Source organism: Brassica rapa, unplaced genomic scaffold (assembly GCF_000309985.2).
Source record: "Brassica rapa cultivar Chiifu-401-42 unplaced genomic scaffold, CAAS_Brap_v3.01 Scaffold0716, whole genome shotgun sequence".
NCBI lineage: Eukaryota > Viridiplantae > Streptophyta > Magnoliopsida > Brassicales > Brassicaceae > Brassica > Brassica rapa.
In genome coordinates this window covers 35815-48053 of record NW_022610656.1, presented here as the reverse complement: position 1 = coordinate 48053, position 12239 = coordinate 35815, and the positions used below count along the sequence as shown (strand labels likewise).

At 39.5% G+C, this 12239-nt stretch overlaps 1 long non-coding RNA gene across 5 annotated transcripts; it reads right to left on the bottom strand.

The window, feature by feature from the left end:
* Positions 1–326: 326 nt before the first annotated feature.
* On the bottom strand, positions 327–2935 carry LOC117130842. Of its 5 annotated transcripts, none has more exons than XR_004454107.1 (3): positions 2414–2935; positions 1961–2237; positions 327–385 (listed from the first exon to the last, which is right to left on the bottom strand). It is a non-coding gene; the product is annotated as an uncharacterized LOC117130842 (long non-coding RNA). The 5 variants fall into 5 exon arrangements; XR_004454109.1 differs by having other exon boundaries at positions 375–385; positions 1961–2061; XR_004454108.1 differs by lacking the exon at positions 327–385 and adding an exon at positions 849–905.
* Positions 2936–12239: the final 9304 nt, after the last annotated feature.

Here is a 12239-nt window from a genome sequence, read left to right as displayed (position 1 = left end):
AGATTTATTCAACTTCCTGGTGATTCTCCAACACTTTATGTATCCAAATCAAGCTTCTTACAAAGTGATTCATCCTGGTTTGATTGGAACGACGAAGAAGCTGTCCTATTCCCAAACTGGGAAACTGGAATCACCTGATTAGAAAGTGGGATAACTTCTTCATCCCAACTCCTATGAGATTTATTCAACTTCCTGGTGATTCTCCACCACTTTATGTATCCAAATCAAGCTTCTTACAAAGTGATTCATCCTGGTTTGATTGGAACGACGAAGAAGCTGTCCTATTCCCAAACTGGGAAACTGGAATCACCTGATTAGAAAGTGGGATAACTTCTTCATCCCAACTCCTATGAGATTTATTCAACTTCCTGGTGATTCTACACCACTTTATGTATCCAAATCAAGCTTCTTACAAAGTGATTCATCCTGGTTTGATTGGAACGACGCAGAAGCTGTCTTATTCCCTAACTGGGAAACGGGAATCACCTGATTTAATAACTTCTTCATCCCAACTCCTATGAGATTTATTCAACTTCCTGGTGATTCTCCACCACTTTATGTATCCAAATCAAGCTTCTTACAAAGTTATTCATCCTGGTTTGATTGGAACGACGATGAAGCTGTGCTATTCCCAAACTGGGAAACTGGTATCACCTGATTAGAAAGTGGGATAACTTCTTCATCCCAACTCCTATGAGATTTATTCAACTTCCTGGTCATTCTCCACCACTTTATGTATCCAAATAAAGCTTCTCACAAAGTGATTCATCCTGGTTTGATTGGAACGACGAAGAAGCTGTCCTATTCCCAAACTGGGAAACTGGAATCACCTGATTTGAAAGTGGGATAACTTCTTCATCCCAACTCCTATGAGATTTATTCAACTTCCTGGTGATTCTCCACCACTTTATGTATCCAAATCAAGCTTCTTACAAAGTGATTCATCCTGGTTTGATTGGAACGACGAAGAAGCTGTCCTATTCCCAAACTGGGAAACTGGAATCACCTGATTAGAAAGTGGGATAACTTCTTCATCCCAACTCCTATGAGATTTATTCAACTTCCTGGTGTTTCCCACCCTTTATGTATCCAAATCAAGCTTCTTACAAAGTGATTCATCCTGGTTTGATTGGACGACGAAGAAGCTGTCCTATTCCCAAACTGGGAAACTGGAATCACCTGATTAGAAAGTGGGATAACTTCTTCATCCCAACTCCTATGAGATTATTCAACTTCCTGGTGATTCTCCAACACTTATGTATCCAAATCAAGCTTCTTACAAAGTGATTCATCCTGGTTTGATTGGAACGACGAAGAAGCTGTCCTATTCCCAAACTGGGAAACTGGAATCACCTGATTAGAAAGTGGGATAACTTCTTCATCCCAACTCCTATGAGATTTATTCAACTTCCTGGTGTTTCTCCACCATTTTATGTATCCAAATCAAGCTTCTTACAAAGTGATTCATCCTGGTTTATTGGAACGACGAACGAAGAAGTTGTCCTATTCCCAAACTGGGAAACTGGAATCACCTGATTAGAAAGTGGGATAACTTCTTCATCCCAACTCCTATGAGATTTATTCAACTTCCTGGTGATTCTCCAACACTTTATGTATCCAAATCAAGCTTCTTACAAAGTGATTCATCCTGGTTTGATTGGAAAGACGAAGAAGCTGTCCTATTCCCAAACTGGGAAAACTGGAATCACCTGATTAGAAAGTGGGATAGCTTCTTCATCCCAACTCCTATGAGATTTATTCAACTTCCTGGTGATTCTCCACCATTTTATGTATCCAAATCAAGCTTCTTACAAAGTGATTCATCCTGGTTTGATTGGAACGACGAAGAAGCTGTCCTATTCCCAAACTGGGAAACTGGAATCACCTGATTAGAAAGTGGGATAACTTCTTCATCCCAACTCCTATGAGATTTATTCAACTTCCTGGTGATTCTCCAAACCTTTATGTATCCAAATCAAGCTTCTTACAAAGTGATTCATCCTGGTTTGATTGGAACGACGAAGAAGCGGTCCTATTCCCAAACTGGGAAACTGGAATCACCTGATTCGAAAGTGGGATAACTTCTTCATCCCAGCTCCTATAAGATTTATTCAACTTCCTGGTGATCCTCCACCATTTTAAGTATCCAAATCGAGCTTCTTACAAAGTGATTCATCCTGGTTTGATTGGAACCACGCAGCAGCTGTATTGTTCCCAAACTGGGAAACTGGAATCACCTGATTTGAAAGTGGGATAACTTCTTCATCCCAACTCCTAGGAGATTTATTCAATTTCCTGGTGATTCTCCACCACTTTATGTCTCCAAATCAAGCTTATTACAAAGTGATTCATCGTGGTTTGATTGGAACGATGAAGAAGCTGTCCTATTCCCAAACTGGGAAACTGGAATCACCTGATTTGAAAGTGGGATAACTTCTTCATCCCAGCTCCTATGAGATTTATTCAACTTCCTGGTGATTCTCCACCACTTTATGTATCCAAATCAAGCTTCTTACAAAGTGATTCATCCTGGTTTGATTGAAACGACGAAGAAGCTGTCCTATTCCCAAACTGAGAAACTGGAATCACCTGATTTGAAAGTGGGATAACTTCTTCATCCCAGCTCCTATGAGATTTATTCAACTTCCTGGTGATTCTCCACCATTTTAAGTATCCAAATCGAGCTTCTTACAAAGGGATTCATCCTGGTTGATTGGAACGACGAAGAAGCTGTCCTATTCCCAAACTGGGAAACTGGAATCACCTGATTTGAAACTGGGATAACTTCTTCATCCCAGCTCCTCTGAGATTTATTCAACTTCCTGGTGATTCTACACCACTTTTTTATGTATCCAAATCAAGCTTCTTACAAAGTGATTCATCGTGGTTTGATTGGAACGACGAAGAAGCTGTCCTATTCCCAAACTGGGAAACTGGAATCACCTTATTAGAAAGTGGGATAACTTCTTCATCCCAACTCCTATGAGATTTATTCAACTTCCTGGTGATTCTCCACCACTTTATGTATCCAAATCAAGCTTCTTACAAAGTGATTCATCCTGGTTTGATTGAAACGATGAAGAAGCTGTCCTATTCCCAAACTAGGAAATTGGAATCACCTGATTAGATAGTTGGATAACTTCTTCATCCCAAATCCTATGAGATTTATTCAACTCCCTGGTGATTCTCCACCACTTTATGTATCCAAATCAAGCTTCTTACAAAGTTATTCATCCTGGTTTGATTGGAACGACGAGGAAGCTGTCCTATTCCCAAACTGGGAAACTGGAATCACCTGATTAGAAAGTGGGATAACTTCTTCATCCCAACTCCTATGAGATTTATTCAACTTCCTGGTGATTCTCCAACTCCAAATCAAGCTTCTTACAAAGTGATTCATCCTGGTTTGATTGGAACGACGAAGAAGCTGTCCTATTCCCAAACTGGGAAACTGGAATCACCTGATTAGAAAGTGGGATAACTTCTTCATCCCAACTCCTATGAGATTTATTCAACTTCCTGGTGATTCTCCAACACTTTATGTATCCAAATCAAGCTTCTTACAAAGTGATTCATCCTGGTTTGATTGGAACGACGAAGAAGCTGTCCTATTCCCAAACTGGGAAACTGGAATCACCTGATTAGAAAGTGGGATAACTTCTTCATCCCAACTCCTATGAGATTTATTCAACTTCCTGGTGTTTCTCCACCACTTTATGTATCCAAATCAAGCTTCTTACAAAGTGATTCATCCTGGTTTGATTGGAACGACGAAGAAGCTGTCCTATTCCCAAACTGGGAAACTGGAATCACCTGATTAGAAAGTGGGATAACTTCTTCATCCCAACTCCTATGAGATTTATTCAACTTCCTGGTGATTCTCCAACACTTTATGTATCCAAATCAAGCTTCTTACAAAGTGATTCATCCTGGTTTGATTGGAACCACGAAGAAGCTGTCCTATTCCCAAACTGGGAAATTGGAATCACCTGATTAGAAAGTGGGATAACTTCTTCATCCCAACTCCTATGAGATTTATTCAACTTCCTGGTGATTCTCCACCACTTTATGTATCCAAATCAAGCTTCTTACAAAGTGATTCATCCTGGTTTGATTGGAACGACGAAGAAGCTGTCCTATTCCCAAACTGGGAAACTGGAATCACCTGATTAGAAAGTGGGATAACTTCTTCATCCCAACTCCTATGAGATTTATTCAACTTCCTGGTGATTCTCCACCACTTTATGTATCCAAATCAAGCTTCTTACAAAGTGATTCATCATGGTTTGATTGGAACGACGAAGAAGCTGTCCTATTCCCAAACTGGGAAACTGGAATCACTTGATTTGAAAGTGGGATAACTTCTTCATCCCAACTCCTATGAGATTAATTCAACTTTTTGGTGATTCTACAACACTTTATGTATCTAAATCAAGCTTCTAACAAAGTGATTCATCCTAGTTTGATTGGAACGCCGAAGAAGTTGTCCTATTCCCAAACTGGGAAACTGGAATCACCTGATTAGAAAGTGGGATAACTTCTTCATCCCAACTCCTATGAGATTTAATCAACTTCCTGGTGATTCTCCACCACTTTATATATCCAAATCACGCTTCTTACAAAGTGATTCATCCTGGTTTGATTGGAACGACGAAGAAGCTGTCCTATTCCCAAACTGGGAAACTGGAATCACCTGATTTGAAAGTGGGATAACTTCTTCATCCCAACTCCTATGAGATTTAATCAACTTCCTGCTGATTCTCCACCACTTTATATATCCAAATCAAGCTTCTTACAAAGTGATTCATCCTGGTTTGATTGGAACGACGAAGAAGCTGTCCTATTCCCAAACTGGGAAACTGGAATCACCTGATTAGAAAGTGGGATAACTTCTTCATCCCAACTCCTATGAGATTATTCAACTTCCTGGTGATTCTCCAACACTTTATGTATCCAAATCAAGCTTCTTACAAAGTGATTCATCCTGGTTTGATTGGAACGACGAAGAAGCTGTCCTATTCCCAAACTGGGAAACTGGAATCACCTGATTAGAAAGTGGGATAACTTCTTCATCCCAACTCCTATGAGATTTATTCAACTTCCTGGTGATTCTCCAACACTTTATGTATCCAAATCAAGCTTCTTACAAAGTGATTCATCCTGGTTTGATTGGAACGACGAAGAAGCTGTCCTATTCCCAAACTGGGAAACTGGAATCACCTGATTGAAAGTGGGATAACTTCTTCATCCCAACTCCTATGAGATTAATTCAACTTCCTGGTGATTCTCCAACACTTTATGTATCCAAATCAAGCTTCTTACAAAGTGATTCATCCTGGTTTGATTGGAACGACGAAGAAGCTGTCCTATTCCCAAACTGGGAAACTGGAATCACCTGATTAGAAAGTGGGATAACTTCTTCATCCCAACTCCTATGAGATTTATTCAACTTCCTGGTGATTCTCCAACACTTTATGTATCCAAATCAAGCTTCTTACAAAGTGATTCATCCTGGTTTATTGGAACGACGAAGAAGCTGTCCTATTCCCAAACTGGGAAACTGGAATCACCTGATTAGAAAGTGGGATAACTTCTTCATCCCAACTCCTATGAGATTTATTCAACTTCCTGGTGATTCTCCAACACTTTATGTATCCAAATCAAGCTTCTTACAAAGTGATTCAGCCTGGTTTGATTGGAACGACGAAGAAGCTGTCCTATTCCCAAACTGGGAAACTGGAATCACCTGATTAGAAAGTGGGATAACTTCTTCATCCCAACTCCTATGAGATTTATTCAACTTCCTGGTGATTCTCCACCACTTTATGTATCCAAATCAAGCTTCTTACAAAGTGATTCATCCTGGTTTGATTGGAACGACGAAGAAGCTGTCCTATTCCCAAACTGGGAAACTGGAATCACCTGATTAGAAAGTGGGATAACTTCTTCATCCCAACTCCTATGAGATTAATTCAACTTCCTGGTGATTCTCCAACACTTTATGTATCCAAATCAAGCTTCTTACAAAGTGATTCATCCTGGTTTGATTGGAACGACGAAGAAGCTGTCCTATTCCCAAACTGGGAAACTGGAATCACCTGATTGAAAGTGGGATAACTCTTCATCCCAACTCCTATGAGATTATTCAACTTCCTGGTGATTCTCCAACACTTTATGTATCCAAATCAAGCTTCTTACAAAGTGATTCATCCTGGTTTGATTGGAACGACGAAGAAGCTGTCCTATTCCCAAACTGGGAAACTGGAATCACCTGATTAGAAAGTGGGATAACTTCTTCATCCCAACTCCTATGAGATTTATTCAACTTCCTGGTGATTCTCCACACTTTATGTATCCAAATCAAGCTTCTTACAAAGTGATTCATCCTGGTTTGATTGGAACGACGAAGAAGCTGTCCTATTCCCAAACTGGGAAACTGGAATCACCTGATTAGAAAGTGGGATAACTTCTTCATCCCAACTCCTATGAGATTAATTCAACTTCCTGGTGATTCTCCAACACTTTATGTATCCAAATCAAGCTTCTTACAAAGTGATTCATCCTGGTTTGATTGGAACGACGAAGAAGCTGTCCTATTCCCAAACTGGGAAACTGGAATCACCTGATTAGAAAGTGGGATAACTTCTTCATCCCAACTCCTATGAGATTTATTCAACTTCCTGGTGTTTCTCCACCATTTTATGTATCCAAATCAAGCTTCTTACAAAGTGATTCATCCTGGTTTATTGGAACGACGAAGAAGCTGTCCTATTCCCAAACTGGGAAACTGAAATCACCTGATTAGAAAGTGGGATAACTTCTTCATCCCAACTCCTATGAGATTTATTCAACTTCCTGGTGATTCTCCAACACTTTATGTATCCAAATCAAGCTTCTTACAAAGTGATTCATCCTGGTTTGATTGGAACGACGAAGAAGCTGTCCTATTCCCAAACTGGGAAACTGGAATCACCTGATTAGAAAGTGGGATAACTTCTTCATCCCAACTCCTATGAGATTTATTCAACTTCCTGGTGATTCTCCACCACTTTATGTATCCAAATCAAGCTTCTTACAAAGTGATTCATCCTGGTTTGATTGGAACGACGAAGAAGCTGTCCTATTCCCAAACTGGGAAACTGGAATCACCTGATTAGAAAGTGGGATAACTTCTTCATCCCAACTCCTATGAGATTTATTCAACTTCCTGGTGATTCTCCACCACTTTATGTATCCAAATCAAGCTTCTTACAAAGTGATTCATCCTGGTGTTATTGGAACGACGAAGAAGCTGTCCTATTCCCAAACTGGGAAACTGGAATCACCTGATTAGAAAGTGGGATAACTTCTTCATCCTAACTCCTATGAGATTAATTCAACTTCCTGGTGTTTCTCCACCACTTTATGTATCCAAATCAAGCTTCTTACAAAGTGATTCATCCTGGTTTGATTGGAACGATGAAGAAGCTGTCCTATTCCCAAACTGGGAAACTGGAATCACCTGATTAGAAAGTGGGATAACTTCTTCATCCCAACTCCTATGAGATTTATTCAACTTCCTGGTGATTTTCCACCACTTTATGTATCCAAATGAAGCTTCTTACAAAGTGATTCATCCTGGTTTGATTGGAACGACGAAGAAGCTGTCCTATTCCCAAACTGGGAAACTAGAATCACCTGATTAGAAAGTGGGATAACTTCTTCATCCTAACTCCTATGAGATTAATTCAACTTCCTGGTGTTTCTCCACCATTTTATGTATCCAAATCAAGCTTCTTACAAAGTGATTCATCCTGGTTTGATTGGAACGACGAAGAAGCTGTCCTATTCCCAAACTGTTGAACTGAAGAGAAGATAGAGCTTGTACAATAATAGGGCAAGCTCTAGAAGATGTCCAGAAGAGTTCAATCAAGCTTCAGAAGTGTCCTGAAGTAGTTATCTTGTGAAGTTAAGTCTAGGAAAGACTTAGACTGATCATGTGAAGAGGTGAAGGAGTTAGAGAGAAGATGGCATGAAGTGCAAAGCTTGGGAGAATGATAAGGCCATGAGCGAATCAAGAAGAGGAATGGATCAACTAAAGAGGAGGGGAAGTGTTGTGCATAATTAGGGCGAGTGTACGGATGGTACAAGCCGTACAAGAGACCGTACAACACCCAAGCCTCATTCATTTATCCAGTTCGGCATCAAGTCAAGTTGTGCAATGTGTGGGCGCGGGATAAGCTTCCTTAAGTGTCCGTTGAAGTGCCTTGGAGGTAAAGGAAGATTCAAATGGATAAGGTGAGCTGTTGGTATGAGCTGGAAAGGTAAAGGTGCTTTACCTTTACAGCCTTGACTCATCCTATCCATTCATTCAAAAGAAGCAATCTGAGCCTTCTATTTGAATCAATTCGCCAGCTAGCTCCAGCAACATCAAGACCAGTCTTCTCTCATCCTTACCATCCATTCTATCATTTATTTACAGCCTTAGGATGTAGGGTTTATGAGTGAAATGTAAAGGCATATAAAAGCCTTGTATATGCGATTTTGTAAACACTCAAGTGAGTAAGGGGGTTTCCCTTCTCCTTCTCTAATCTTCAGTCTCTTATTCTCTCAGTCTCTCTCTAGTCTCTTAAGTCTCTTAATCTCTGTTCTTAAGTCTCTCACATACTCATAAACACTCTCACTAATCCTTTTCTCTATATCACTTAGAACAAGCTCTAATCATTCTTCATTGAAGCTTATACACACACACATACTACCAGAGTAGAGATCTCTTTAAAAATCACATGGTATCAGAGCCAGGTTCATCAGAACCTGAGCTGTAGCTTCCACACAACACCAGCTCTACCCTCAGCTCAAAGCCAAAGCCAAACCTTAAAGACATGTTCATCCGGATCTTGTTTCTTCAAGAGGAAGAAGAAGACTGAAGCCATGGCGTGTACTCCTTGTCTCTCAGCCGTCCCTACCTGTCCTAATGAAGATTCTCACGGGAAGCAAAGGTGTATGGAGAGGTTGAGTTATCCTACCTCTAGGGCGCCTTGCTTCAAGAGCTGTTTCTCATCTGGTTTCCAAGAGAAAGCCATCTAGAAGTTGGCGTGGTGAAGACCTGAAGAGAGGAGGGGTTATTTGGGTGGGGAATACAAGATGGTGGCCATGAACTGAAGGAGAAAGAGATGGGGGTCAAACCAGGCTCTTAGATTCAACAAAATTCATGGCTGGGTTCAGAAAATGCAAAAGGAATCAACCTGGTTCCTTGCTGTAAGCGATTCTATAAACCATCTTGATAATGAGCTTGTGTTGTTGACTGGTTAGAATGTGTGATGTGATTGAAAACCTGAGGATTGTTAAAGATTGATAAATTAAAATGTTTAGAATCTGTCCCAGGATACTTTAAGAGCATTGTTGGGTGACTGAATGTGATTAATATGCTTAGCTTCGTTTCATAGTGATGCTTAGTGTGATTAACTGAATCTGCTTGCATACATGGATTGAAACTGAATTTAAAGCTGTTGCATATAGTCTTGTGGCTGTCTTACATTGAAGCATTAGATTCATGTCTAAAGTGCTGAGTAAAGAAGCTTTTAAAGTGCCTAAGTAACTTGTCTTGAATCTGTTAGGATCTTGCTTGTACTTAGAGAGCTAGCTTGCAAAGAATAGAACTTGATAATGCCTTGTGTCTATCTGTTGCATTGCTTGTGATATTGGGAATCAAACTTGATGATTTATTAATCAAGTTTTGACATCAATACTATTGAAAATGGTAAATGCTTAATGTCAGCTCTAAATTAACTTGTCTTGTTAAGATGATAGATTATATTATCTAATCATACTTTCTTTCATGAGTTAGAAACTGTTAAGATTAATGCATACTGCCTTGTTGCTACCTTGGATTGTTGCATTTAGATTAAAGTCTAAGTTGCATATTAAGGAGTGATTAAAATTGCCTAAATACTTTGACTTGAATCTGATAAGGTCTTGCTTAGTATTTAGAGAATGGTTGCTTGCATAGATAAGAACTTGACATTGTCTTGATTCTTTCTAATGTTATAAAGCTTGAGACATTGGTGATCAAACTTGATGAAGTCAAGAATTGATCCCAATGCAATTGTGTCTTATCTTGGCTAGAGTTTGAGTGATGTTTCAGGTTCACAAAAGGTGTTCCTAGTTCATCATCAAATCCGTGTTTAAAGAGAAAGAATGGTGTCCATTGTGTGTGCAATGGAGAGTTACTACAAGAAGGGTGAAGCGCAGATGGTTGTAAAACTCACTTGAAGCTCACTGGTCTTCCTCTTACCATTGCAAGTAACTGAAGAAGAAGCCAACCGGGTCTAGGCAGTGGCGTGCCTATTCAAGAGGGTGCTCAAACTAAGACAGAGCACTCTTGGCTGTGTGAAGAAGAAGGCTACTCTACCAAGGCGGCTTCTATTGTGAGGTGATTGAAGAAGTAGCTGAAGCATCCACAAGCATTCCATCATGGTGGTGAATTCAGAAGGGTGATTGCAATAAGAGAAGAAGAAGAAGTAAGGATTCAAGTGGTATCTTTGAGAACCACTCCTCATCATCTTAACCAAGGGAGTAAACCTAATCTCATCTATCTTAATATGTCTTGATAGGTTTATCTCCTGATCATACTATGTGCTTTCCCTAATTCCATTAAGAGTTTATAGCTTCTAGTAGAATGTCTAGGCTAATTACACTGAAATTGTTTTGCTGTTGCATTGTCATATTGATAGTAAGTAATGTCTAGAGTCCCAGAATCTCATGTTCTGTTTATTGCATTGTCTTGAGTGTTGTCATAGCTTGAATCATCATGAATGTGTTGTAGAATTGAGTAGAATGTCTCTGCTGCTTGCATCATGATTGATAAGTTCTTTTGCATACATAAGCATATCTCATACTGTCTAAGTTCAATCCTAGTGTTATCTGATGCTATTGCCTTTGTCTAATCCATCAATGAAAGTCTTGCATCAATTAGAAATTGTCTAAGTTGCTTGCATCATTGGTTCTGATTGAAACTGTTGTGCAGAGCTTTAAATATTCCTCATGGATTGAACCTGTTGCATTCATATAGCTAATGCTTTACGATTGTGCATTCATGTAGTAATGCATTTAAAAATGAGCCTAAATTGCAAATGTACTGATGTAAGCTTGCATTGCATTTAGAGAAATTAAAATCTGCTTGTTAGCCTCTAATGTCTTGTAGGATTTAGAAGTATGTCTAAGCTACTTGAATCATTGGCCTTAATCAATCTAGTAAGCATAAGCATGAATTGAGTCACGCTTGTTGCCTTGATTGCAAAAAGAATCATCTAGTCTTGTGTTCATTTGGATTGAGTCTTTTTCATTCATATAGTTAGTGTGTAACCTAATGCATTCATCTATTGCTGCATTTAAAAAAAAAAAAAGGGATCAGTAGATTGTTGAAAGCATACATTGTCTTTGCATATTCTTGTTTTGATTGTCTAGCTTGTTTCAAGTATCATATATTATTGTGGCATTGGTGATCAAACAGGATGGATGATCTTGGTTTGATCCCAATGGGATGATCTGATCTTGCATTGAGTTGTGGTGGTGTTAGGTACACAAGGGAAGTGATACATGTAACTCGCCATCAACCAAGAATGTAGAGACAAAGGTCTTGGGCCATTGCATAATACCATTGGACATATCTAGTCCTTAGTCTACAGGAAGTGTAGCATGGGTCATTATGCAATGAGAAATGTGTCTTGTGAGACTCTCTATGGTGATTCAAACACCCTAATTCCTGGTTAAGGAAGAGAGAAAACTCACAAGAAGAAAGCTATCATAAAAGATGATAGTTATTAGACCATGGGGATGCATAGGATCATCACAAGCTTAGCTCCTTCTAGTCTCGGTTCTAAGCTTGAGGGGGAGTCTTAATGCATATGATCCATGGTCAGTAACAAGTCTTTTGCAAAAGCTTCTACAAGGATCATCAACCGGACCAAGTCAGTGGCGTGTCTAGGCAAGAGGCTGTTCAGAGCAGCCTTGGCAAGTGAGGAGGAAGGCTCTCCATGCGGCTTCAATGAGAGGTGATTGAGGAGAAGCTGATGAATCCATTCTGCCTTTCCAAGAAGTTGATGATGCCATGAAGATGGTGCATTGGGCGAGTTTGGAAACTCACAAAAACACAAGGGAAGTTCCCTTAGACTTTTAAAACTCCTTTCAATCTTTTTCATTCATCTTATTCATTGCTTGTGCTTGAAAAGATACTTAAGACGATTATGATTGAATTGTGA